The sequence below is a fragment of the Giraffa tippelskirchi genome, chromosome 5, assembly GCF_054371585.1.
Source record: "Giraffa tippelskirchi isolate mGirTip1 chromosome 5, T2T-mGirTip1v1.2.pri, whole genome shotgun sequence".
NCBI classification, from domain to species: domain Eukaryota; kingdom Metazoa; phylum Chordata; class Mammalia; order Artiodactyla; family Giraffidae; genus Giraffa; species Giraffa tippelskirchi.
In genome coordinates this window covers 87,302,529-87,328,993 of record NC_137279.1, presented here as the reverse complement: position 1 = coordinate 87,328,993, position 26,465 = coordinate 87,302,529, and the positions used below count along the sequence as shown (strand labels likewise).

The following is a 26,465-nucleotide window of genomic DNA, read 5'->3' as shown; positions in this document are numbered from 1 at the left end:
AGACCATCTGACCTGTCTCTTGAGAAACCTGTATGCAGGTCAGGAAGCAACAGTTAGAACTGGACATGGAACAACAGACTGGTTCCAAATAGGAAAAGGAGTACGTCAAGGCTGTACGTTGTCACCCTGCTTATTTAACTTCTATGCAGAGGACATCATGAGAAACGCTGGGCTGGAAGAAACACAAGCTGGAATCAAGATTGCCGGGAGAAATATCGATAACCTCAGATATGCAGATGACACCACCCTTATGGCAGAAAGTGAAGAAGAACTAAAGAGCCTCTTGATGAAAGTGAAAGAGGAGAGTGAAAGAGTTGGCTTAAAGCTCAACGTTCAGAAAACTAAGATCTTGCCATCTGGTCCCATCGCTTCATGGGAAATAGATGGGGAGACAGTGGAAACAGTGTCAGACTTCATTTTCTTGGGCTCCAAAATCACTGCTGATGGTGATTGCAGCCATGAAATTAAAAGACGCTTACTCCTTGGAAGGAAGGTTATGGACAACCTAGATAGCGTACTGAAAAGCAGAGACATTACTTCGCCAACAAAAGCCCGTCTAGTCAGGGCTATGGTTTTTCCGGTGGTCGTGTATGGATGTGAGAGTTGGACGGTGAAGAAAGCTGAGCGCCGCAGAATTGATGCTTTTGAACTGTGCTGTTGGAGAAGACTCTTGAGAGTCCCTTGGACCGCAAGGAGATCCAATCAGTCCATCCTAAAGGAGATCAATCCTGGGTGTTCACTGGAAGGACTGATGTTGAAGCTGAAGCTCCAGTACTTTGGCCACCTCATGCGAAGAGTTGGCTCATTGGAAAAGACCCTAATGCTGGGTAGGGTGGAGGGCAGGAGGAGAAGGGGACGACAGAGGATGAGATGGTTGGATGGCATCACCGACTCGATGGACATGGGTTTGGGTAGACTCCGGGAGTTGGTGATGGACAGAGAGGCCTGGCGTGCTGCAATTCACGGAGTCGCAAAGAGTCGGACACGACTGAGCGATTGAACTGAACTGAACAAGATGAAGTCTCTCCCGGGTTCCCTTGTGTCCCCATCCATTTGCCATGAAGTGATGGGACCGGATGCCACGACCTTCGTTTTCTGAATGCTGAGTTGTAAGCCAACGTTTTCACTCTCCTCTTTCACATTCATCAAGAGGCTCTTGCGTTCTTCTTCGCTCCCCCGGAGGCACAGGGGTGAAGATGAATGTGGACCTGTGCCGCGAGTCACACCACGGCAGCCGTGGAAGTGAGAGAGAAGGCAGATCCGGGCGGGGCGGGCCGGCCGGGAAAACCTAGCCAACCAGCCGGGAGGCGGCAGATGCGCTCGAGGCCGCGATGCCTGCCAGGGTGGACACCCCAACCGGCGTGGTATTTCCCTTGCCTGACCACAGCTCTCAGTGCTACCGGAGTGAGGCAAGATGTACCCAGGTCTCCCTCCCCCACTCCTAACCCAGGGTGGGCACTCGGGCTCGCGCGCGCATGCACACACACACACCCCCCCACACACACACAGAGCGCCCTGTTCCACATACCCCTCACCTAGTTATGACCTCTTATAGTTTCCCATTCTCTCCAAACCGTCTATCCAGGATCCACTCCATCCCTCTCCCCAACCTGTCATCGTCTTCCCCTAGGAACTCTCCCCGAGGGTAATCGCCCACCGCAGCCTCCTCTCCGCCAGATCTTGGGCTGGTGTGTCAGCAAAGGATGTCTCGTCTGTTCAAGGACCGTGTCCTTCGCGGGGAGGGGAAGTGGACGGCCGATGAAGCGCACCAACGTGCGGCGAGGGCGGCACACTCGGGCGCGATGGGACAGAGCCGATTCCCCTGTGGCAGTGGATCCCCCGTGGCCCGACGTGTGCTTGCCGTCGCCGCAGGAGGTTTCCTCGACGCCCCTGCCGGGGCCTTGGGCGCCAGCGTGCATGGCTGAGAGTGCGGGCCGAAGGCGCTTGGGGCCATGGTTGGTGGCCGCCCCACGTGGATCAGGGAATGGGGCAGAACGATGGCAGGGAGAGGGGGCGGTGGCGAGCCGGGTGCTGGGAGGCAGGCCCAGGGGTGCTTGGGCGGGGCGTCTGCGCGGAGTGCCGGCGGGAAGGGGGAGGCGTGGGGCTGGCGGGGACCTGGCCGAAAGAAAGATCGGCAGGCCACTGGAGCGGGGCCTCTGCAGAAGCATGGGGGCGGTGGCGACGCCATGCCAGGCACATGTGTGAGGCTGGGACAGATCTGCGTTAGGGGTGGGCGTGCGGTATGGGTGGGTCGGAGGAGCCGGAGGGAGGCCCGCACTGGGGGACACCGGGGCAGGGCAGGGAAGGACAAGGACGTGTGAGAGATGGGCCGGGGCTCCAGGGGCTTGGTGGCGGGTAGATGGGGCCGAGCCTGGAGGGTGGCAGGAAAGGCAGATGGCAGGCGGTGACAGTGGGGGGGGGGCTCCATTCGGGCGGGGTGGCGTGTCAGCGTGCGTGCCACACTGCTGCGTGGTGGTGCAGGGTGCTCAGGCTCAGCGGTGGGCTGGGGCTCTGGGCGGTGGCTGGGACGCAGGCAAGCGAACGACAGCAACGGAGTGCCAGACAGGGGCCAGACCCGGGCTGAAAGGCCTGGGCCCACCGTACCGCCCCAGAGCCCAAAGTCACCACTCATCAGGAGCAAATGTCCAGTCTCGGGTGTGACATTGCTGGGGGTCAGGGTGGGATGGGGTGTGGTGGTAGGGAGCGGGGGTGGCCGAGATTTCGTGAGGACCGAGGAGAGCTCCCATATGACCGAGCACACCCCCTCCAGGGTACATACCTGCAGAGTACCAAACTCGGAGAGATCTAAAGGTCCCTACACCGCCATGTATGTAGCAGCAGTATTTGCCACAGCCGAGACGTGGAACAAGCCCCAGTGCCCATCCACAAATGGCGGGCACAAGAAGATGTGGCATAGATGGAGCATGGACATATCACTCGGTCATAAAGAAAGAAGGGAAGCATTGCCACTTGTCAAAAGCCACGATGGACCTAGAGACTCTTGACACTCGGTGAAGAAAGTCAGACCGAGTTGGACAAACGCATGTGGAATGTGTAAACTAATACGACACGAACCTATTTGCCGAAGAGAAACCGACTCCCAAAGAAAACCACCGTAGGGTAACGCAAGCGGTAAGGCAGCGGTGGAGGGATGGCTGTGGAGCTGCAACGAACAGATCCGCAGGACCATGTGTAAAGGGAGAAGCCACAAGCTTATCCAGTTCAACGCAGGGACTAAGAGTCAGTATCCTGTAATGACCTCCAACGGAAAAGAGTCTGAAAACACGTAGGAAATCTGAAATCTGTACATGGGAAACAGAACCGCTTTGCAGTCCGTCGGACATGAGCACACTATTGGAAACCCACTGTACTTCTCCCACAGCCGCCACTACGACATTGGAGGAAGGTTTAAAAATTAAGCTAAATCGATAGGTAACTGAGTAAGCCGGAAACAGGTGAGCTATCACGATCCCAACCCTGGGTACATATCCGTGAAAGCCGCAGCTCTGGATTCGGCAAGACACGTGCAAACCCCACGGTCACTGCAGCACCGTGCGCCACAGCCGAGGCGAGGAGAGAACCCTAGTGTCCGTCACCAACGGCTCACCCACGAAGATGCAGTACCAGAGAAAGGCAGAGAATGGGGTGTCTCTGAGCCGTCCACAAGAGACAAATAGTGTCACTGGCAGCAACAGCGGCCGGAGCTGCAGACTATTACCCTCGGTGAGGGAAGACACAGAGAAGGGCACAGATGGGTGGATTCTAAAGTGTTGTACACCTTAATCCCTGTGCCAAACAGCGACAGACACCCAGCCACAGGAAAGCAACTTGGGGCTTCCCAAGGGCAAAGTCAGGGCCGGAGGGATGAATGAGGAGCTGGGCTCCACGGATATACCGTAGTAGGACTGCATAGAAAGGAGAGGAGCCACAAGGATACACAGGATACCACAGGGAATAAGATCCAGTATCCTACCCTTCCAGAACAGCATCTGCTACTACATGGAAGTCAGTCCGTCGAGGGTCGGTCCAACGATAGGAAGAAGAAGAGCTTCCCATATGACCCAGCAAACCCAATGCTGGGTACCCATCGGGAGAAGACCAAAGCCCTAATGGGTAGAGATGCAGGCATCCCCCAGGGTCATCGCAGCCCTCTATGCCGTAGCCGGGACATGGGATACGCCCAAGTGCCCGTCGGCAGGTGGCCGGCACAAGAAGATGAGGCGTATCTGTCCCGTGGAATATGACGCAGCCATCAAGAAGGAGCAGCCTTTGCCGTGGGCCCCAACGCCAGATGGACCCACGCAAGAGTCCACTTGGTGAAGTGAGTCGGGTGGAGAGGGACAAAGCTTTGTGGAACCTAACAACTAACACAAAGGAATCCACGTGCAAAGGGGAAACCGACGTTCAGACGGTTTGGAGAAACCGTACACCGGGCTACCCAAGGGGAAAGGCAGGGGAGGGAGGAAAGTTGGAGTCGGATGGAGAGATAGGACATCCTATAGGTACAGTAGGTAAGCAACAAAGCTTTACTGTGTAGCATGCGAACTGTATTCGAATCTCGCCTTCAGCTACAATGCAAAATCACCTGAAAGAGAACAGGGGACTGAATCACTTTGCTGTGCACCTGAAACTAACCCAGGGATGTAAATCAGTTCCACCTGTGTTGGAAGAAGCAGAAAAAGGAGCAGGCCGGGGGTGGGGGTGGGGGTGGGGGTGGGGGTGGGGGTGGGACGGGGGAAGGCAGTCCAGTGGGACAAAAGCAAAGGCAGGTTCCTTGACAAGAGCAGGATTTGCCATGGCTGAGGGAGGAACGGGGCCTGCGGCGGGTGTTGGGGATGGGGGAGATGGGGGTGGGGCGGGGGGAGCAGGGTGGGGGGGCGATGGGCCCGGTTGGCGGAGTAGGGCGATGGTGAAGGTGCAGGCTGAGGTGGTGGTGCTCTTGGGGCAGGGCTGATGCTGAGCTGAGGCGGGCAAGAGGGTTTCAGGGGAGGGGGTGGTGTTTGAGCTGGTGAGGGCGTTGCTGGTGGAAACCTCTCTCTGCCCAGGGACAAAAGATGAATCGAGAGTACAGTCCGCCGGGAGCTGGTGGACTTCTTTGCAACTCCTCCTGCAAGGCGATGCTCCAGGGACCCTCCCGGGAAAAGGGAGGTATCCTTGCCAGATGCGGCAACTTCCTTGCCCCTGGCTGTGCAAACGTAGTGTGATTGATTTTCGGAGTGTGGGGAGAGTGAGCCAGGGAGCTTGGAGACGTGAGGAAAGGTGAAGAGGGGAGGCGGCTGGGCGCCAGCGGTGGGGTATTCCTTCCAGTGAAATCCCTGAGCCACCGGCTGGGTCCGGGTGAGGAAGCGAGTAAACACAGGGGAGGTATCTGGGCGCACGGGCGGCTGAGCCTGCGGGGTTTGGGGCCACGGAGCCTCGGCAGCAGGGCCGAGAGTGTGTGGGGTGGGGGGCCGTCCGCGCGGGAGAGGCAGCTGGCGGCAGGGAGCAGCCAGCGGTTGCAGGAGCCCTGCCTTGAGCGCGTTTCAGTGGGCAGACCTAGCTGGGCCCTGGGGCTGCCCTGCGGGACCAAAAGGGGACGCAGTGGCTGCATGGGCCGGGAATCGAACCCGGGCCTCCCGCGTGGCAGGCGAGAATTCTACCACTGAACCACCCATGCACCGGTGGCCGCCGCCGCCCGCCGCTGCCCCAGAGGCGCTGGCCGCCACCCGCCCGTCACTGCTCACTGCTCGCCCGTGGGCATCTCTCTGCTCCATCGGGCGGGCGACCTGAAAGCCAGGATCCGGGCGCGTGCAGGACCCCGGGGCGCGAGCCCTCGAGGGACCCCCGGGCGGCGGGACGCCGGCCCACTCGGGACGCGGCTCCCGCGCCTTCTGCGCCGACCACGGCCGCCGCGACGCTGTCGGTGCCGCCCGAGGGGCCCGCGAGCCGACGCCGTCTGGCCGGCGCGGGGATCCCTGTCAGGGCAGGCGCTGCGTGGTCGCTGCGGCCGCGCACCGACGTTCCTCTCAGCGACCGCGGAGTCCCGACCCAAAGTCCCTCTGGCGGGCTGGCTTTCCGGCCGGGGCGGGGTGGGGCGTGCGAGAGCGGGCGGGGGCCGGGACTCCGGGCTCGGGCCGTGCCGGATGCGCGAGCGTGGGAGCGCGACGCGCAGAGCGGCGCTCAGGCCCAAGGACGCAAAGGCGTGTGACACCCTGGCTCCTGCGCTCCCGAGGGGTCCGGCTCTGACGGATTGGTGGTGGTGAGGAGGGGCCCTTTGGCAGAGCGGCTCCTGGCTCGGCGACTGCAGGCTGAGGCAGCGAGCGCGCCAGGGCGAGCCTGGCTCCGGCCCGGGCAGCGGCTTTCCCCGGGAACGGGCGCGGTGGCGCCGAGGTCGGGGGCGCGGGCCGGGCGCCTGTGGGTGGGGTGGACGGGCACGCAGGGCTTCCGCTCACTCCCCAGCGGAGCACCCTTCCCGGGACGGACTCGTGCACGGAGGGCCGGTGTTGGCTGGCCAGCAGGAAGGCTGGGTGGCACGCGTCCCGGGCGGGAGGCAGGCAGGTGTGGCCCGGCCAAGGCCGCAAGGCGGTGAAGCCTCGAGGGCACGCAGCACCCCAGGCGGCCAAGGCGGGGGCTCGGCCGCCTCGGTGTGGCTGGGGAGCACAGGCGGGGCGGCCGGGCGGGCGCGGACGACAGGGTGCCGGCCGGAGGGAGAGCTGCCCGGGGCGGACGGGGAAGCAAGGCTGCGAGAGCGACTTGGCCGTTCACCAGGCAGAAGTCGGAGCGCTGGCGAAGCGAGGAGGGCTTGCCACCCGCCGCGGGGCTGCGTGCGTCGGCGCGGACGGGGGCGGGGTGGAGCGGGGCCGTGGGAGTGGGAGTGGGAGTGGGGGGATGGGCGAGGGTGGGCGAAGGGGAGGCGGGGAGGCGGGGAGGCAGGAAAACCGGCAGCTGCAGGCGCAGCCAGCTGGGGAGGACAGATGCGCTGAGAAGGACTGAAGGTTCCTGGTGTGGGCTGCAGGTGGCGGGGAGGGCGTGTGTGGAGAACGGCAGTGGCGCGGGGAGGACGGGCGCGTTTGTCGGGCGGGCCAAAAGGCTGGCTTGTCAGGAGTGGGATTCGAACCCACGCCTCCAGGGGAGACTGCGACCTGAACGCAGCGCCTTAGACCGCTCGGCCATCCTGACGGCGGGCCTGGGCGGGCGCGTGGCCGCTCGCCTGGCTGGGACCCGACGCGGCGCGAGCCCCGGCGCCCTTGGCGGGACGCGCGGTGCGCCGCGCCAGGCAGGCGGGCGGCCGTCTGGTGTGCGTGAGCGACGGAGCCGGCGCGCGGCGGCCGGCCGAGGCGCCTGGCTCCGCCGCCGGTCGCGCCCTCGCCCACGCCTGGCCCCGGACCCAGCCGGACCCTTGGCGTGCCGGCCCCTACCCACCCGCGCCTGTCCTCGCCAGACGCGGGCCGGCGGCGCGCCCACCGTGTCCTCGCAGCCTCGCGTGCCTTCTCGGGCCCCCTTCTCCCGGCGGAATGGCCGCGTTGCAGGCAAGAGGCGGCGCGCGCTAGGAGTTTCCCGTGTCCCCCGGGTCCGCGTCCCTGTCGGGGTCGGGGGCTGCCGCTCTGACTGAGGCGGCTGGTTTGGTGTGCGGTCGGGTCGGGGCCCGTGGCGGGCAGGGGGAGGCGTCGGCAGGCAGCCCGAGAGCCCGAGAGCGGCCGGGCGGCAGGGCGGTCGCCGCCGTCCTCGTTAGTATAGTGGTGAGTATCCCCGCCTGTCACGCGGGAGACCGGGGTTCGATTCCCCGACGGGGAGGCAACACACCCTTTTTGGTGGCCGCGGTCGCTCTCTGGCCCGCCGCCTGGCCCCCAAGGGCCCTTCGTCTCCTCCCTCCGCCTTTGGGCGAGGCGCCGGGGCGCCGCCCACGGCGGGGCCCGGTCTACCGACCGTCGACCCCCTCGAGCCGTGCAGCCCTCCAGCCCGAGCCCTTGGTCGTCGCCGGGCGCTCGGTCGCCACGGCGGAGCCAGGGCCTCCTTGGCGACCCCACGGCCTTGCCCGACCATAGCCGGATCTTGCGGCCCGCCCGCCCACAGTGGCTGCCGCAGTGGGCTCCTAGGCTCGCGACGCCCCCGCGGCGCGGCGCGGCACAGCGCCGGGAGGCGTGCAGGCGCGTGGGTCCCGTGTGCCCCTGTCGTCGTGGCAAGTGGCGTCGCCCAGCGCCCGGTGGAGAAGGGCTTTGGCCAGCTGGGTGCTGGCAGCTGCGAGCTGCGTGCCCCGCCTTGCCCCCCGGGGGTGAGGGCGGAGGCGTCCGCGGGCCGCGGCGGGGAGCGAAGGGCCGGAGGGCCGCAAGGGCGCGGGAGCGGCGCCCCGGGGCGGGCACGCCGGTGGACCCCGGCTGCTGCGTAGCGCTGGCGCAGATGGGGCGCCGCGCGGCTGCTGGGAGCGCCGGCGGCGGCGCAGAGCCGCCGGCTGACGGGGCGTCGGGGCAGGGATGCGGCGGCGGCGGCGGCGGCAGGAGTGTGCTGGGGCGAGCCCGGGGCCGGCGTCTGGCGGCGGCCCGGGCTGTGCAGCGTTGGTGGTATAGTGGTGAGCATAGCTGCCTTCCAAGCAGTTGACCCGGGTTCGATTCCCGGCCAACGCAGCGGGCCGACCTTTTGCTGAGTTGCAGCGCCCTCCCGGCAGGGGCGTTCGGGGGAGAGAGCGCTTGGAGCAGGGAGCCAGCTGGCCCGCGGCTTTTGGCGTGGGCGCGAGAAGCCGGCGGCGAGGGACAGTGTTTTGAGGGTGCCGAAAACAAGACGCACGCTAGGGCAGGCGGACTGACAGGGAGGGCGGGCGGGCGGGCGGGCGGCTGGACTTGCGGAGGCCGGGTGTGGGCACCAAGGTGGCATGGAGGCGCTGGGTTCAGCGGGAGCAGGCGAGGGCCGAGTCCCGGCGCTCCCTGGTGGTCTAGTGGTTAGGATTCGGCGCTCTCACCGCCGCGGCCCGGGTTCGATTCCCGGTCAGGGAAGCCTTTCTTCTTCCTCTCCGCCTGCCACCTCCCGATCTCCTCGCCGCCGGACCTTTCCACCCTTTTAGCCTACGCTGGCTCCGCGGGCCCCAGCGCTGCGACAGAGGCCCCCGGGCACCTGCACCTCCAGCCCAAGCAGGATGCAGGGCCCCCCCGCCACGGCGTCCCCGGGGGCAAACCTTTTGGTCTCGGTGGCAACCGCGCACCGCTTCCACCACGACCCGCCTGAGGCCTCCCATCCCCGGCCTCCCTCCCCCGTGAGGGGCTGCGGCTGGTGCCCCTGGAGGCGGCGGCGGTGATGCTCCCGGCCTTGTGCTGGTTCTCCTGCTGTTGGTGGTGGGAAGGAGGCGGGGTGGGGGAGGGTGGGGGGGAGGGGAGGGGGCTGCGGTGGGCGCCCGCGCCGGCCGGCAGCGGCGGTGGCGGTGGCGGTGGCGGTGGCGGTGGCGGTGGCGGTGGCCACAGCCGAAGGTGAGCGAGGGGGATCTGCCTCTGGGAGTGGGGCCGGTGGCCGCGGTCGCGCCTCCCTTCCCATGTCCCTCATGCCAGCCCCTCTCTGGGCGGCTCGGCCATTGCGCGCCCGGTCCCGGGCTGCCTGTGACCCCCGTGCGGCGCTGCTGACTCCGAGAGGGTTCTGGTCTTGAGTGGGCTCTGGGAGGCGGACCACGGCGCCCGGGAGGCATCAGTACCAGTTCAGTCGCTCAGTGCACTGCAGCAGCCCAGGCCTCCCTGTCCATCACCAACTCCCGGAGCTCACTCAAACTCGTGTCCGTCCAGTCGGTGATGCCATCCAACCACCTCATCTTCTGGCGTGTCGTCCCCGTCTCCTCCTGCCTTCCATCAGGGGCTTTTGCAGTGAGTCAGTCCTTCGCATCGGGTGGCCAGAGGATGGGAGTTTCAGCTTCAGCATCAGTCCTTCCAATGAATATTCAGGACTGATTTCCCCTACGATTCACTGGTTCGAGCTCCCGGCAGTCCAAGGGACTCTCAAGAGTCTTCTCCAACACCGCACTTCAAAAGCATCTATTCTCCGGCGCTCAGCTTCTTTATACTCCAACTCTCACATCTGTACGTGGACTACTGGAGAACCCGTAGCTTTCCCGAGAGGGAGCCGCCTCGCAGAGTCACGTCTCTGCTTTTCAATATGCTGTCTAGTTTTGGTCATAGTTTCTCTCCCAAGGAGCGAACGTCGTTTACATTTCACGGCCGCAGCCACCGTCTGCAGTGATTTGGGAGCCCCCCAAGATGAAGTCAGGCTTCAGCAATACGTGAACCGTGAACTTCCAGATGTTCAAGCTGGTTTTAGAAAGGGCAGAGGAACCAGAGATCAACTTGCCAATATCCGCTGGATCATCGAAAAAGCAAGAGCGTTCCAGAAAAACATCTATTTCTGCTTTATTGACGATGCCAAAGCCTTTGACTGTGTGGATCACAATACACTGTGGAAAATTCTGAAAGAGATGGGAATACCAGACCATCTGACCTGTCTCTTGAGAAACCTGTATGCAGGTCAGGAAGCAACAGTTAGAACTGGACATGGAACAACAGACTGGTTCCAAATAGGAAAAGGAGTACGTCAAGGCTGTACGTTGTCACCCTGCTTATTTAACTTCTATGCAGAGGACATCATGAGAAACGCTGGGCTGGAAGAAACACAAGCTGGAATCAAGATTGCCGGGAGAAATATCGATAACCTCAGATATGCAGATGACACCACCCTTATGGCAGAAAGTGAAGAAGAACTAAAGAGCCTCTTGATGAAAGTGAAAGAGGAGAGTGAAAGAGTTGGCTTAAAGCTCAACGTTCAGAAAACTAAGATCTTGCCATCTGGTCCCATCGCTTCATGGGAAATAGATGGGGAGACAGTGGAAACAGTGTCAGACTTCATTTTCTTGGGCTCCAAAATCACTGCTGATGGTGATTGCAGCCATGAAATTAAAAGACGCTTACTCCTTGGAAGGAAGGTTATGGACAACCTAGATAGCGTACTGAAAAGCAGAGACATTACTTCGCCAACAAAAGCCCATCTAGTCAGGGCTATGGTTTTTCCGGTGGTCGTGTATGGATGTGAGAGTTGGACGGTGAAGAAAGCTGAGCGCCGCAGAATTGATGCTTTTGAACTGTGCTGTTGGAGAAGACTCTTGAGAGTCCCTTGGACCGCAAGGAGATCCAATCAGTCCATCCTAAAGGAGATCAATCCTGGGTGTTCACTGGAAGGACTGATGTTGAAGCTGAAGCTCCAGTACTTTGGCCACCTCATGCGAAGAGTTGGCTCATTGGAAAAGACCCTAATGCTGGGTAGGGTGGAGGGCAGGAGGAGAAGGGGACGACAGAGGATGAGATGGTTGGATGGCATCACCGACTCGATGGACATGGGTTTGGGTAGACTCCGGGAGTTGGTGATGGACAGAGAGGCCTGGCGTGCTGCAATTCACGGAGTCGCAAAGAGTCGGACACGACTGAGCGATTGAACTGAACTGAACAAGATGAAGTCTCTCCCGGGTTCCCTTGTGTCCCCATCCATTTGCCATGAAGTGATGGGACCGGATGCCACGACCTTCGTTTTCTGAATGCTGAGTTGTAAGCCAACGTTTTCACTCTCCTCTTTCACATTCATCAAGAGGCTCTTGCGTTCTTCTTCGCTCCCCCGGAGGCACAGGGGTGAAGATGAATGTGGACCTGTGCCGCGAGTCACACCACGGCAGCCGTGGAAGTGAGAGAGAAGGCAGATCCGGGCGGGGCGGGCCGGCCGGGAAAACCTAGCCAACCAGCCGGGAGGCGGCAGATGCGCTCGAGGCCGCGATGCCTGCCAGGGTGGACACCCCAACCGGCGTGGTATTTCCCTTGCCTGACCACAGCTCTCAGTGCTACCGGAGTGAGGCAAGATGTACCCAGGTCTCCCTCCCCCACTCCTAACCCAGGGTGGGCACTCGGGCTCGCGCGCGCATGCACACACACACACCCCCCCACACACACACAGAGCGCCCTGTTCCACATACCCCTCACCTAGTTATGACCTCTTATAGTTTCCCATTCTCTCCAAACCGTCTATCCAGGATCCACTCCATCCCTCTCCCCAACCTGTCATCGTCTTCCCCTAGGAACTCTCCCCGAGGGTAATCGCCCACCGCAGCCTCCTCTCCGCCAGATCTTGGGCTGGTGTGTCAGCAAAGGATGTCTCGTCTGTTCAAGGACCGTGTCCTTCGCGGGGAGGGGAAGTGGACGGCCGATGAAGCGCACCAACGTGCGGCGAGGGCGGCACACTCGGGCGCGATGGGACAGAGCCGATTCCCCTGTGGCAGTGGATCCCCCGTGGCCCGACGTGTGCTTGCCGTCGCCGCAGGAGGTTTCCTCGACGCCCCTGCCGGGGCCTTGGGCGCCAGCGTGCATGGCTGAGAGTGCGGGCCGAAGGCGCTTGGGGCCATGGTTGGTGGCCGCCCCACGTGGATCAGGGAATGGGGCAGAACGATGGCAGGGAGAGGGGGCGGTGGCGAGCCGGGTGCTGGGAGGCAGGCCCAGGGGTGCTTGGGCGGGGCGTCTGCGCGGAGTGCCGGCGGGAAGGGGGAGGCGTGGGGCTGGCGGGGACCTGGCCGAAAGAAAGATCGGCAGGCCACTGGAGCGGGGCCTCTGCAGAAGCATGGGGGCGGTGGCGACGCCATGCCAGGCACATGTGTGAGGCTGGGACAGATCTGCGTTAGGGGTGGGCGTGCGGTATGGGTGGGTCGGAGGAGCCGGAGGGAGGCCCGCACTGGGGGACACCGGGGCAGGGCAGGGAAGGACAAGGACGTGTGAGAGATGGGCCGGGGCTCCAGGGGCTTGGTGGCGGGTAGATGGGGCCGAGCCTGGAGGGTGGCAGGAAAGGCAGATGGCAGGCGGTGACAGTGGGGGGGGGGCTCCATTCGGGCGGGGTGGCGTGTCAGCGTGCGTGCCACACTGCTGCGTGGTGGTGCAGGGTGCTCAGGCTCAGCGGTGGGCTGGGGCTCTGGGCGGTGGCTGGGACGCAGGCAAGCGAACGACAGCAACGGAGTGCCAGACAGGGGCCAGACCCGGGCTGAAAGGCCTGGGCCCACCGTACCGCCCCAGAGCCCAAAGTCACCACTCATCAGGAGCAAATGTCCAGTCTCGGGTGTGACATTGCTGGGGGTCAGGGTGGGATGGGGTGTGGTGGTAGGGAGCGGGGGTGGCCGAGATTTCGTGAGGACCGAGGAGAGCTCCCATATGACCGAGCACACCCCCTCCAGGGTACATACCTGCAGAGTACCAAACTCGGAGAGATCTAAAGGTCCCTACACCGCCATGTATGTAGCAGCAGTATTTGCCACAGCCGAGACGTGGAACAAGCCCCAGTGCCCATCCACAAATGGCGGGCACAAGAAGATGTGGCATAGATGGAGCATGGACATATCACTCGGTCATAAAGAAAGAAGGGAAGCATTGCCACTTGTCAAAAGCCACGATGGACCTAGAGACTCTTGACACTCGGTGAAGAAAGTCAGACCGAGTTGGACAAACGCATGTGGAATGTGTAAACTAATACGACACGAACCTATTTGCCGAAGAGAAACCGACTCCCAAAGAAAACCACCGTAGGGTAACGCAAGCGGTAAGGCAGCGGTGGAGGGATGGCTGTGGAGCTGCAACGAACAGATCCGCAGGACCATGTGTAAAGGGAGAAGCCACAAGCTTATCCAGTTCAACGCAGGGACTAAGAGTCAGTATCCTGTAATAACCTCCAACGGAAAAGAGTCTGAAAACACGTAGGAAATCTGAAATCTGTACATGGGAAACAGAACCGCTTTGCAGTCCGTCGGACATGAGCACACTATTGGAAACCCACTGTACTTCTCCCACAGCCGCCACTACGACATTGGAGGAAGGTTTAAAAATTAAGCTAAATCGATAGGTAACTGAGTAAGCCGGAAACAGGTGAGCTATCACGATCCCAACCCTGGGTACATATCCGTGAAAGCCGCAGCTCTGGATTCGGCAAGACACGTGCAAACCCCACGGTCACTGCAGCACCGTGCGCCACAGCCGAGGCGAGGAGAGAACCCTAGTGTCCGTCACCAACGGCTCACCCACGAAGATGCAGTACCAGAGAAAGGCAGAGAATGGGGTGTCTCTGAGCCGTCCACAAGAGACAAATAGTGTCACTGGCAGCAACAGCGGCCGGAGCTGCAGACTATTACCCTCGGTGAGGGAAGACACAGAGAAGGGCACAGATGGGTGGATTCTAAAGTGTTGTACACCTTAATCCCTGTGCCAAACAGCGACAGACACCCAGCCACAGGAAAGCAACTTGGGGCTTCCCAAGGGCAAAGTCAGGGCCGGAGGGATGAATGAGGAGCTGGGCTCCACGGATATACCGTAGTAGGACTGCATAGAAAGGAGAGGAGCCACAAGGATACACAGGATACCACAGGGAATAAGATCCAGTATCCTACCCTTCCAGAACAGCATCTGCTACTACATGGAAGTCAGTCCGTCGAGGGTCGGTCCAACGATAGGAAGAAGAAGAGCTTCCCATATGACCCAGCAAACCCAATGCTGGGTACCCATCGGGAGAAGACCAAAGCCCTAATGGGTAGAGATGCAGGCATCCCCCAGGGTCATCGCAGCCCTCTATGCCGTAGCCGGGACATGGGATACGCCCAAGTGCCCGTCGGCAGGTGGCCGGCACAAGAAGATGAGGCGTATCTGTCCCGTGGAATATGACGCAGCCATCAAGAAGGAGCAGCCTTTGCCGTGGGCCCCAACGCCAGATGGACCCACGCAAGAGTCCACTTGGTGAAGTGAGTCGGGTGGAGAGGGACAAAGCTTTGTGGAACCTAACAACTAACACAAAGGAATCCACGTGCAAAGGGGAAACCGACGTTCAGACGGTTTGGAGAAACCGTACACCGGGCTACCCAAGGGGAAAGGCAGGGGAGGGAGGAAAGTTGGAGTCGGATGGAGAGATAGGACATCCTATAGGTACAGTAGGTAAGCAACAAAGCTTTACTGTGTAGCATGCGAACTGTATTCGAATCTCGCCTTCAGCTACAATGCAAAATCACCTGAAAGAGAACAGGGGACTGAATCACTTTGCTGTGCACCTGAAACTAACCCAGGGATGTAAATCAGTTCCACCTGTGTTGGAAGAAGCAGAAAAAGGAGCAGGCCGGGGGTGGGGGTGGGGGTGGGGGTGGGGGTGGGGGTGGGGGTGGGGGTGGGGGTGGGACGGGGGAAGGCAGTCCAGTGGGACAAAAGCAAAGGCAGGTTCCTTGACAAGAGCAGGATTTGCCATGGCTGAGGGAGGAACGGGGCCTGCGGCGGGTGTTGGGGATGGGGGAGATGGGGGTGGGGCGGGGGGAGCAGGGTGGGGGGGCGATGGGCCCGGTTGGCGGAGTAGGGCGATGGTGAAGGTGCAGGCTGAGGTGGTGGTGCTCTTGGGGCAGGGCTGATGCTGAGCTGAGGCGGGCAAGAGGGTTTCAGGGGAGGGGGTGGTGTTTGAGCTGGTGAGGGCGTTGCTGGTGGAAACCTCTCTCTGCCCAGGGACAAAAGATGAATCGAGAGTACAGTCCGCCGGGAGCTGGTGGACTTCTTTGCAACTCCTCCTGCAAGGCGATGCTCCAGGGACCCTCCCGGGAAAAGGGAGGTATCCTTGCCAGATGCGGCAACTTCCTTGCCCCTGGCTGTGCAAACGTAGTGTGATTGATTTTCGGAGTGTGGGGAGAGTGAGCCAGGGAGCTTGGAGACGTGAGGAAAGGTGAAGAGGGGAGGCGGCTGGGCGCCAGCGGTGGGGTATTCCTTCCAGTGAAATCCCTGAGCCACCGGCTGGGTCCGGGTGAGGAAGCGAGTAAACACAGGGGAGGTATCTGGGCGCACGGGCGGCTGAGCCTGCGGGGTTTGGGGCCACGGAGCCTCGGCAGCAGGGCCGAGAGTGTGTGGGGTGGGGGGCCGTCCGCGCGGGAGAGGCAGCTGGCGGCAGGGAGCAGCCAGCGGTTGCAGGAGCCCTGCCTTGAGCGCGTTTCAGTGGGCAGACCTAGCTGGGCCCTGGGGCTGCCCTGCGGGACCAAAAGGGGACGCAGTGGCTGCATGGGCCGGGAATCGAACCCGGGCCTCCCGCGTGGCAGGCGAGAATTCTACCACTGAACCACCCATGCACCGGTGGCCGCCGCCGCCCGCCGCTGCCCCAGAGGCGCTGGCCGCCACCCGCCCGTCACTGCTCACTGCTCGCCCGTGGGCATCTCTCTGCTCCATCGGGCGGGCGACCTGAAAGCCAGGATCCGGGCGCGTGCAGGACCCCGGGGCGCGAGCCCTCGAGGGACCCCCGGGCGGCGGGACGCCGGCCCACTCGGGACGCGGCTCCCGCGCCTTCTGCGCCGACCACGGCCGCCGCGACGCTGTCGGTGCCGCCCGAGGGGCCCGCGAGCCGACGCCGTCTGGCCGGCGCGGGGATCCCTGTCAGGGCAGGCGCTGCGTGGTCGCTGCGGCCGCGCACCGACGTTCCTCTCAGCGACCGCGGAGTCCCGACCCAAAGTCCCTCTGGCGGGCTGGCTTTCCGGCCGGGGCGGGGTGGGGCGTGCGAGAGCGGGCGGGGGCCGGGACTCCGGGCTCGGGCCGTGCCGGATGCGCGAGCGTGGGAGCGCGACGCGCAGAGCGGCGCTCAGGCCCAAGGACGCAAAGGCGTGTGACACCCTGGCTCCTGCGCTCCCGAGGGGTCCGGCTCTGACGGATTGGTGGTGGTGAGGAGGGGCCCTTTGGCAGAGCGGCTCCTGGCTCGGCGACTGCAGGCTGAGGCAGCGAGCGCGCCAGGGCGAGCCTGGCTCCGGCCCGGGCAGCGGCTTTCCCCGGGAACGGGCGCGGTGGCGCCGAGGTCGGGGGCGCGGGCCGGGCGCCTGTGGGTGGGGTGGACGGGCACGCAGGGCTTCCGCTCACTCCCCAGCGGAGCACCCTTCCCGGGACGGACTCGTGCACGGAGGGCCGGTGTTGGCTGGCCAGCAGGAAGGCTGGGTGGCACGCGTCCCGGGCGGGAGGCAGGCAGGTGTGGCCCGGCCAAGGCCGCAAGGCGGTGAAGCCTCGAGGGCACGCAGCACCCCAGGCGGCCAAGGCGGGGGCTCGGCCGCCTCGGTGTGGCTGGGGAGCACAGGCGGGGCGGCCGGGCGGGCGCGGACGACAGGGTGCCGGCCGGAGGGAGAGCTGCCCGGGGCGGACGGGGAAGCAAGGCTGCGAGAGCGACTTGGCCGTTCACCAGGCAGAAGTCGGAGCGCTGGCGAAGCGAGGAGGGCTTGCCACCCGCCGCGGGGCTGCGTGCGTCGGCGCGGACGGGGGCGGGGTGGAGCGGGGCCGTGGGAGTGGGAGTGGGAGTGGGGGGATGGGCGAGGGTGGGCGAAGGGGAGGCGGGGAGGCGGGGAGGCAGGAAAACCGGCAGCTGCAGGCGCAGCCAGCTGGGGAGGACAGATGCGCTGAGAAGGACTGAAGGTTCCTGGTGTGGGCTGCAGGTGGCGGGGAGGGCGTGTGTGGAGAACGGCAGTGGCGCGGGGAGGACGGGCGCGTTTGTCGGGCGGGCCAAAAGGCTGGCTTGTCAGGAGTGGGATTCGAACCCACGCCTCCAGGGGAGACTGCGACCTGAACGCAGCGCCTTAGACCGCTCGGCCATCCTGACGGCGGGCCTGGGCGGGCGCGTGGCCGCTCGCCTGGCTGGGACCCGACGCGGCGCGAGCCCCGGCGCCCTTGGCGGGACGCGCGGTGCGCCGCGCCAGGCAGGCGGGCGGCCGTCTGGTGTGCGTGAGCGACGGAGCCGGCGCGCGGCGGCCGGCCGAGGCGCCTGGCTCCGCCGCCGGTCGCGCCCTCGCCCACGCCTGGCCCCGGACCCAGCCGGACCCTTGGCGTGCCGGCCCCTACCCACCCGCGCCTGTCCTCGCCAGACGCGGGCCGGCGGCGCGCCCACCGTGTCCTCGCAGCCTCGCGTGCCTTCTCGGGCCCCCTTCTCCCGGCGGAATGGCCGCGTTGCAGGCAAGAGGCGGCGCGCGCTAGGAGTTTCCCGTGTCCCCCGGGTCCGCGTCCCTGTCGGGGTCGGGGGCTGCCGCTCTGACTGAGGCGGCTGGTTTGGTGTGCGGTCGGGTCGGGGCCCGTGGCGGGCAGGGGGAGGCGTCGGCAGGCAGCCCGAGAGCCCGAGAGCGGCCGGGCGGCAGGGCGGTCGCCGCCGTCCTCGTTAGTATAGTGGTGAGTATCCCCGCCTGTCACGCGGGAGACCGGGGTTCGATTCCCCGACGGGGAGGCAACACACCCTTTTTGGTGGCCGCGGTCGCTCTCTGGCCCGCCGCCTGGCCCCCAAGGGCCCTTCGTCTCCTCCCTCCGCCTTTGGGCGAGGCGCCGGGGCGCCGCCCACGGCGGGGCCCGGTCTACCGACCGTCGACCCCCTCGAGCCGTGCAGCCCTCCAGCCCGAGCCCTTGGTCGTCGCCGGGCGCTCGGTCGCCACGGCGGAGCCAGGGCCTCCTTGGCGACCCCACGGCCTTGCCCGACCATAGCCGGATCTTGCGGCCCGCCCGCCCACAGTGGCTGCCGCAGTGGGCTCCTAGGCTCGCGACGCCCCCGCGGCGCGGCGCGGCACAGCGCCGGGAGGCGTGCAGGCGCGTGGGTCCCGTGTGCCCCTGTCGTCGTGGCAAGTGGCGTCGCCCAGCGCCCGGTGGAGAAGGGCTTTGGCCAGCTGGGTGCTGGCAGCTGCGAGCTGCGTGCCCCGCCTTGCCCCCCGGGGGTGAGGGCGGAGGCGTCCGCGGGCCGCGGCGGGGAGCGAAGGGCCGGAGGGCCGCAAGGGCGCGGGAGCGGCGCCCCGGGGCGGGCACGCCGGTGGACCCCGGCTGCTGCGTAGCGCTGGCGCAGATGGGGCGCCGCGCGGCTGCTGGGAGCGCCGGCGGCGGCGCAGAGCCGCCGGCTGACGGGGCGTCGGGGCAGGGATGCGGCGGCGGCGGCGGCGGCAGGAGTGTGCTGGGGCGAGCCCGGGGCCGGCGTCTGGCGGCGGCCCGGGCTGTGCAGCGTTGGTGGTATAGTGGTGAGCATAGCTGCCTTCCAAGCAGTTGACCCGGGTTCGATTCCCGGCCAACGCAGCGGGCCGACCTTTTGCTGAGTTGCAGCGCCCTCCCGGCAGGGGCGTTCGGGGGAGAGAGCGCTTGGAGCAGGGAGCCAGCTGGCCCGCGGCTTTTGGCGTGGGCGCGAGAAGCCGGCGGCGAGGGACAGTGTTTTGAGGGTGCCGAAAACAAGACGCACGCTAGGGCAGGCGGACTGACAGGGAGGGCGGGCGGGCGGGCGGGCGGCTGGACTTGCGGAGGCCGGGTGTGGGCACCAAGGTGGCATGGAGGCGCTGGGTTCAGCGGGAGCAGGCGAGGGCCGAGTCCCGGCGCTCCCTGGTGGTCTAGTGGTTAGGATTCGGCGCTCTCACCGCCGCGGCCCGGGTTCGATTCCCGGTCAGGGAAGCCTTTCTTCTTCCTCTCCGCCTGCCACCTCCCGATCTCCTCGCCGCCGGACCTTTCCACCCTTTTAGCCTACGCTGGCTCCGCGGGCCCCAGCGCTGCGACAGAGGCCCCCGGGCACCTGCACCTCCAGCCCAAGCAGGATGCAGGGCCCCCCCGCCACGGCGTCCCCGGGGGCAAACCTTTTGGTCTCGGTGGCAACCGCGCACCGCTTCCACCACGACCCGCCTGAGGCCTCCCATCCCCGGCCTCCCTCCCCCGTGAGGGGCTGCGGCTGGTGCCCCTGGAGGCGGCGGCGGTGATGCTCCCGGCCTTGTGCTGGTTCTCCTGCTGTTGGTGGTGGGAAGGAGGCGGGGTGGGGGAGGGTGGGGGGGAGGGGAGGGGGCTGCGGTGGGCGCCCGCGCCGGCCGGCAGCGGCGGTGGCGGTGGCGGTGGCGGTGGCGGTGGCGGTGGCGGTGGCCACAGCCGAAGGTGAGCGAGGGGGATCTGCCTCTGGGAGTGGGGCCGGTGGCCGCGGTCGCGCCTCCCTTCCCATGTCCCTCATGCCAGCCCCTCTCTGGGCGGCTCGGCCATTGCGCGCCCGGTCCCGGGCTGCCTGTGACCCCCGTGCGGCGCTGCTGACTCCGAGAGGGTTCTGGTCTTGAGTGGGCTCTGGGAGGCGGACCACGGCGCCCGGGAGGCATCAGTACCAGTTCAGTCGCTCAGTGCACTGCAGCAGCCCAGGCCTCCCTGTCCATCACCAACTCCCGGAGCTCACTCAAACTCGTGTCCGTCCAGTCGGTGATGCCATCCAACCACCTCATCTTCTGGCGTGTCGTCCCCGTCTCCTCCTGCCTTCCATCAGGGGCTTTTGCAGTGAGTCAGTCCTTCGCATCGGGTGGCCAGAGGATGGGAGTTTCAGCTTCAGCATCAGTCCTTCCAATGAATATTCAGGACTGATTTCCCCTACGATTCACTGGTTCGAGCTCCCGGCAGTCCAAGGGACTCTCAAGAGTCTTCTCCAACACCGCACTTCAAAAGCATCTATTCTCCGGCGCTCAGCTTCTTTATACTCCAACTCTCACATCTGTACGTGGACTACTGGAGAACCCGTAGCTTTCCCGAGAGGGAGCCGCCTCGCAGAGTCACGTCTCTGCTTTTCAATATGCTGTCTAGTTTTGGTCATAGTTTCTCTCCCAAGGAGCGAACGTCGTTTACATTTCACGGCCGCAGCCACCGTCTGCAGTGATTTGGGAGCCCCCCAAGATGAAGTCAGGCTTCAGCAATACGTGAACCGTGAACTTCCAGATGTTCAAGCTGGTTTTAGAAAGGGCAGAGGAACCAGAGATCAACTTGCCAATATCCGCTGGATCATCGAAAAAGCAAGAGCGTTCCAGAAAAACATCTATTTCTGCTTTATTGACGATGCCAAAGCCTTTGACTGTGTGGATCACAATACACTGTGGAAAATTCTGAAAGAGATGGGAATACCAGACCATCTGACCTGTCTCTTGAGAAACCTGTATGCAGGTCAGGAAGCAACAGTTAGAACTGGACATGGAACAACAGACTGGTTCCAAATAGGAAAAGGAGTACGTCAAGGCTGTACGTTGTCACCCTGCTTATTTAACTTCTATGCAGAGGACATCATGAGAAACGCTGGGCTGGAAGAAACACAAGCTGGAATCAAGATTGCCGGGAGAAATATCGATAACCTCAGATATGCAGATGACACCACCCTTATGGCAGAAAGTGAAGAAGAACTAAAGAGCCTCTTGATGAAAGTGAAAGAGGAGAGTGAAAGAGTTGGCTTAAAGCTCAACGTTCAGAAAACTAAGATCTTGCCATCTGGTCCCATCGCTTCATGGGAAATAGATGGGGAGACAGTGGAAACAGTGTCAGACTTCATTTTCTTGGGCTCCAAAATCACTGCTGATGGTGATTGCAGCCATGAAATTAAAAGACGCTTACTCCTTGGAAGGAAGGTTATGGACAACCTAGATAGCGTACTGAAAAGCAGAGACATTACTTCGCCAACAAAAGCCCGTCTAGTCAGGGCTATGGCTTTTCCGGTGGTCGTGTATGGATGTGAGAGTTGGACGGTGAAGAAAGCTGAGCGCCGCAGAATTGATGCTTTTGAACTGTGCTGTTGGAGAAGACTCTTGAGAGTCCCTTGGACCGCAAGGAGATCCAATCAGTCCATCCTAAAGGAGATCAATCCTGGGTGTTCACTGGAAGGACTGATGTTGAAGCTGAAGCTCCAGTACTTTGGCCACCTCATGCGAAGAGTTGGCTCATTGGAAAAGACCCTAATGCTGGGTAGGGTGGAGGGCAGGAGGAGAAGGGGACGACAGAGGATGAGATGGTTGGATGGCATCACCGACTCGATGGACATGGGTTTGGGTAGACTCCGGGAGTTGGTGATGGACAGAGAGGCCTGGCGTGCTGCAATTCACGGAGTCGCAAAGAGTCGGACACGACTGAGCGATTGAACTGAACTGAACAAGATGAAGTCTCTCCCGGGTTCCCTTGTGTCCCCATCCATTTGCCATGAAGTGATGGGACCGGATGCCACGACCTTCGTTTTCTGAATGCTGAGTTGTAAGCCAACGTTTTCACTCTCCTCTTTCACATTCATCAAGAGGCTCTTGCGTTCTTCTTCGCTCCCCCGGAGGCACAGGGGTGAAGATGAATGTGGACCTGTGCCGCGAGTCACACCACGGCAGCCGTGGAAGTGAGAGAGAAGGCAGATCCGGGCGGGGCGGGCCGGCCGGGAAAACCTAGCCAACCAGCCGGGAGGCGGCAGATGCGCTCGAGGCCGCGATGCCTGCCAGGGTGGACACCCCAACCGGCGTGGTATTTCCCTTGCCTGACCACAGCTCTCAGTGCTACCGGAGTGAGGCAAGATGTACCCAGGTCTCCCTCCCCCACTCCTAACCCAGGGTGGGCACTCGGGCTCGCGCGCGCATGCACACACACACACCCCCCCACACACACACAGAGCGCCCTGTTCCACATACCCCTCACCTAGTTATGACCTCTTATAGTTTCCCATTCTCTCCAAACCGTCTATCCAGGATCCACTCCATCCCTCTCCCCAACCTGTCATCGTCTTCCCCTAGGAACTCTCCCCGAGGGTAATCGCCCACCGCAGCCTCCTCTCCGCCAGATCTTGGGCTGGTGTGTCAGCAAAGGATGTCTCGTCTGTTCAAGGACCGTGTCCTTCGCGGGGAGGGGAAGTGGACGGCCGATGAAGCGCACCAACGTGCGGCGAGGGCGGCACACTCGGGCGCGATGGGACAGAGCCGATTCCCCTGTGGCAGTGGATCCCCCGTGGCCCGACGTGTGCTTGCCGTCGCCGCAGGAGGTTTCCTCGACGCCCCTGCCGGGGCCTTGGGCGCCAGCGTGCATGGCTGAGAGTGCGGGCCGAAGGCGCTTGGGGCCATGGTTGGTGGCCGCCCCACGTGGATCAGGGAATGGGGCAGAACGATGGCAGGGAGAGGGGGCGGTGGCGAGCCGGGTGCTGGGAGGCAGGCCCAGGGGTGCTTGGGCGGGGCGTCTGCGCGGAGTGCCGGCGGGAAGGGGGAGGCGTGGGGCTGGCGGGGACCTGGCCGAAAGAAAGATCGGCAGGCCACTGGAGCGGGGCCTCTGCAGAAGCATGGGGGCGGTGGCGACGCCATGCCAGGCACATGTGTGAGGCTGGGACAGATCTGCGTTAGGGGTGGGCGTGCGGTATGGGTGGGTCGGAGGAGCCGGAGGGAGGCCCGCACTGGGGGACACCGGGGCAGGGCAGGGAAGGACAAGGACGTGTGAGAGATGGGCCGGGGCTCCAGGGGCTTGGTGGCGGGTAGATGGGGCCGAGCCTGGAGGGTGGCAGGAAAGGCAGATGGCAGGCGGTGACAGTGGGGGGGGGGCTCCATTCGGGCGGGGTGGCGTGTCAGCGTGCGTGCCACACTGCTGCGTGGTGGTGCAGGGTGCTCAGGCTCAGCGGTGGGCTGGGGCTCTGGGCGGTGGCTGGGACGCAGGCAAGCGAACGACAGCAACGGAGTGCCAGACAGGGGCCAGACCCGGGCTGAAAGGCCTGGGCCCACCGTACCGCCCCAGAGCCCAAAGTCACCACTCATCAGGAGCAAATGTCCAGTCTCGGGTGTGACATTGCTGGGGGTCAGGGTGGGATGGGGTGTGGTGGTAGGGAGCGGGGGTGGCCGAGATTTCGTGAGGACCGAGGAGAGCTCCCATATGACCGAGCACACCCCCTCCAGGGTACATACCTGCAGAGTACCAAACTCGGAGAGATCTAAAGGTCCCTACACCGCCATGTATGTAGCAGCAGTATTTGCCACAGCCGAGACGTGGAACAAGCCCCAGTGCCCATCCACAAATGGCGGGCACAAGAAGATGTGGCATAGATGGAGCATGGACATATCACTCGGTCATAAAGAAAGAAGGGAAGCATTGCCACTTGTCAAAAGCCACGATGGACCTAGAGACTCTTGACACTCGGTGAAGAAAGTCAGACCGAGTTGGACAAACGCATGTGGAATGTGTAAACTAATACGACACGAACCTATTTGCCGAAGAGAAACCGACTCCCAAAGAAAACCACCGTAGGGTAACGCAAGCGGTAAGGCAGCGGTGGAGGGATGGCTGTGGAGCTGCAACGAACAGATCCGCAGGACCATGTGTAAAGGGAGAAGCCACAAGCTTATCCAGTTCAACGCAGGGACTAAGAGTCAGTATCCTGTAATAACCTCCAACGGAAAAGAGTCTGAAAACACGTAGGAAATCTGAAATCTGTACATGGGAAACAGAACCGCTTTGCAGTCCGTCGGACATGAGCACACTATTGGAAACCCACTGTACTTCTCCCACAGCCGCCACTACGACATTGGAGGAAGGTTTAAAAATTAAGCTAAATCGATAGGTAACTGAGTAAGCCGGAAACAGGTGAGCTATCACGATCCCAACCCTGGGTACATATCCGTGAAAGCCGCAGCTCTGGATTCGGCAAGACACGTGCAAACCCCACGGTCACTGCAGCACCGTGCGCCACAGCCGAGGCGAGGAGAGAACCCTAGTGTCCGTCACCAACGGCTCACCCACGAAGATGCAGTACCAGAGAAAGGCAGAGAATGGGGTGTCTCTGAGCCGTCCACAAGAGACAAATAGTGTCACTGGCAGCAACAGCGGCCGGAGCTGCAGACTATTACCCTCGGTGAGGGAAGACACAGAGAAGGGCACAGATGGGTGGATTCTAAAGTGTTGTACACCTTAATCCCTGTGCCAAACAGCGACAGACACCCAGCCACAGGAAAGCAACTTGGGGCTTCCCAAGGGCAAAGTCAGGGCCGGAGGGATGAATGAGGAGCTGGGCTCCACGGATATACCGTAGTAGGACTGCATAGAAAGGAGAGGAGCCACAAGGATACACAGGATACCACAGGGAATAAGATCCAGTATCCTACCCTTCCAGAACAGCATCTGCTACTACATGGAAGTCAGTCCGTCGAGGGTCGGTCCAACGATAGGAAGAAGAAGAGCTTCCCATATGACCCAGCAAACCCAATGCTGGGTACCCATCGGGAGAAGACCAAAGCCCTAATGGGTAGAGATGCAGGCATCCCCCAGGGTCATCGCAGCCCTCTATGCCGTAGCCGGGACATGGGATACGCCCAAGTGCCCGTCGGCAGGTGGCTGGCACAAGAAGATGAGGCGTATCTGTCCCGTGGAATATGACGCAGCCATCAAGAAGGAGCAGCCTTTGCCGTGGGCCCCAACGCCAGATGGACCCACGCAAGAGTCCACTTGGTGAAGTGAGTCGGGTGGAGAGGGACAAAGCTTTGTGGAACCTAACAACTAACACAAAGGAATCCACGTGCAAAGGGGAAACCGACGTTCAGACGGTTTGGAGAAACCGTACACCGGGCTACCCAAGGGGAAAGGCAGGGGAGGGAGGAAAGTTGGAGTCGGATGGAGAGATAGGACATCCTATAGGTACAGTAGGTAAGCAACAAAGCTTTACTGTGTAGCATGCGAACTGTATTCGAATCTCGCCTTCAGCTACAATGCAAAATCACCTGAAAGAGAACAGGGGACTGAATCACTTTGCTGTGCACCTGAAACTAACCCAGGGATGTAAATCAGTTCCACCTGTGTTGGAAGAAGCAGAAAAAGGAGCAGGCCGGGGGTGGGGGTGGGGGTGGGGGTGGGGGTGGGGGTGGGGGTGGGACGGGGGAAGGCAGTCCAGTGGGACAAAAGCAAAGGCAGGTTCCTTGACAAGAGCAGGATTTGCCATGGCTGAGGGAGGAACGGGGCCTGCGGCGGGTGTTGGGGATGGGGGAGATGGGGGTGGGGCGGGGGGAGCAGGGTGGGGGGGCGATGGGCCCGGTTGGCGGAGTAGGGCGATGGTGAAGGTGCAGGCTGAGGTGGTGGTGCTCTTGGGGCAGGGCTGATGCTGAGCTGAGGCGGGCAAGAGGGTTTCAGGGGAGGGGGTGGTGTTTGAGCTGGTGAGGGCGTTGCTGGTGGAAACCTCTCTCTGCCCAGGGACAAAAGATGAATCGAGAGTACAGTCCGCCGGGAGCTGGTGGACTTCTTTGCAACTCCTCCTGCAAGGCGATGCTCCAGGGACCCTCCCGGGAAAAGGGAGGTATCCTTGCCAGATGCGGCAACTTCCTTGCCCCTGGCTGTGCAAACGTAGTGTGATTGATTTTCGGAGTGTGGGGAGAGTGAGCCAGGGAGCTTGGAGACGTGAGGAAAGGTGAAGAGGGGAGGCGGCTGGGCGCCAGCGGTGGGGTATTCCTTCCAGTGAAATCCCTGAGCCACCGGCTGGGTCCGGGTGAGGAAGCGAGTAAACACAGGGGAGGTATCTGGGCGCACGGGCGGCTGAGCCTGCGGGGTTTGGGGCCACGGAGCCTCGGCAGCAGGGCCGAGAGTGTGTGGGGTGGGGGGCCGTCCGCGCGGGAGAGGCAGCTGGCGGCAGGGAGCAGCCAGCGGTTGCAGGAGCCCTGCCTTGAGCGCGTTTCAGTGGGCAGACCTAGCTGGGCCCTGGGGCTGCCCTGCGGGACCAAAAGG

The 26,465-nt window shown here is 63.0% G+C and overlaps 10 non-coding genes across 10 annotated transcripts; 6 read left to right on the top strand and 4 right to left on the bottom strand.

Moving 5' to 3' along the window:
• Positions 1-5,585: 5,585 nt before the first annotated feature.
• On the bottom strand, positions 5,586-5,656 carry TRNAG-GCC (transfer RNA glycine (anticodon GCC)). The gene has a single exon. It is a non-coding gene; the product is annotated as a tRNA-Gly (tRNA).
• Positions 5,657-7,075: 1,419 nt separating this feature from the next.
• TRNAL-CAG (transfer RNA leucine (anticodon CAG)) lies at positions 7,076-7,158 on the bottom strand. Its single transcript has one exon. It is a non-coding gene; the product is annotated as a tRNA-Leu (tRNA).
• Positions 7,159-7,701: 543 nt separating this feature from the next.
• On the top strand, positions 7,702-7,773 carry TRNAD-GUC (transfer RNA aspartic acid (anticodon GUC)). Its single transcript has one exon. It is a non-coding gene; the product is annotated as a tRNA-Asp (tRNA).
• Positions 7,774-8,528: 755 nt separating this feature from the next.
• Positions 8,529-8,600, top strand: TRNAG-UCC (transfer RNA glycine (anticodon UCC)). The gene has a single exon. It is a non-coding gene; the product is annotated as a tRNA-Gly (tRNA).
• A 294-nt stretch (positions 8,601-8,894) lies between these two features.
• Positions 8,895-8,966, top strand: TRNAE-CUC (transfer RNA glutamic acid (anticodon CUC)). The gene has a single exon. It is a non-coding gene; the product is annotated as a tRNA-Glu (tRNA).
• Positions 8,967-16,037: 7,071 nt separating this feature from the next.
• TRNAG-GCC (transfer RNA glycine (anticodon GCC)) lies at positions 16,038-16,108 on the bottom strand. The gene has a single exon. It is a non-coding gene; the product is annotated as a tRNA-Gly (tRNA).
• Positions 16,109-17,527: 1,419 nt separating this feature from the next.
• TRNAL-CAG (transfer RNA leucine (anticodon CAG)) lies at positions 17,528-17,610 on the bottom strand. Its single transcript has one exon. It is a non-coding gene; the product is annotated as a tRNA-Leu (tRNA).
• A 543-nt stretch (positions 17,611-18,153) lies between these two features.
• TRNAD-GUC (transfer RNA aspartic acid (anticodon GUC)) lies at positions 18,154-18,225 on the top strand. The gene has a single exon. It is a non-coding gene; the product is annotated as a tRNA-Asp (tRNA).
• A 755-nt stretch (positions 18,226-18,980) lies between these two features.
• TRNAG-UCC (transfer RNA glycine (anticodon UCC)) lies at positions 18,981-19,052 on the top strand. Its single transcript has one exon. It is a non-coding gene; the product is annotated as a tRNA-Gly (tRNA).
• A 294-nt stretch (positions 19,053-19,346) lies between these two features.
• On the top strand, positions 19,347-19,418 carry TRNAE-CUC (transfer RNA glutamic acid (anticodon CUC)). The gene has a single exon. It is a non-coding gene; the product is annotated as a tRNA-Glu (tRNA).
• Positions 19,419-26,465: the final 7,047 nt, after the last annotated feature.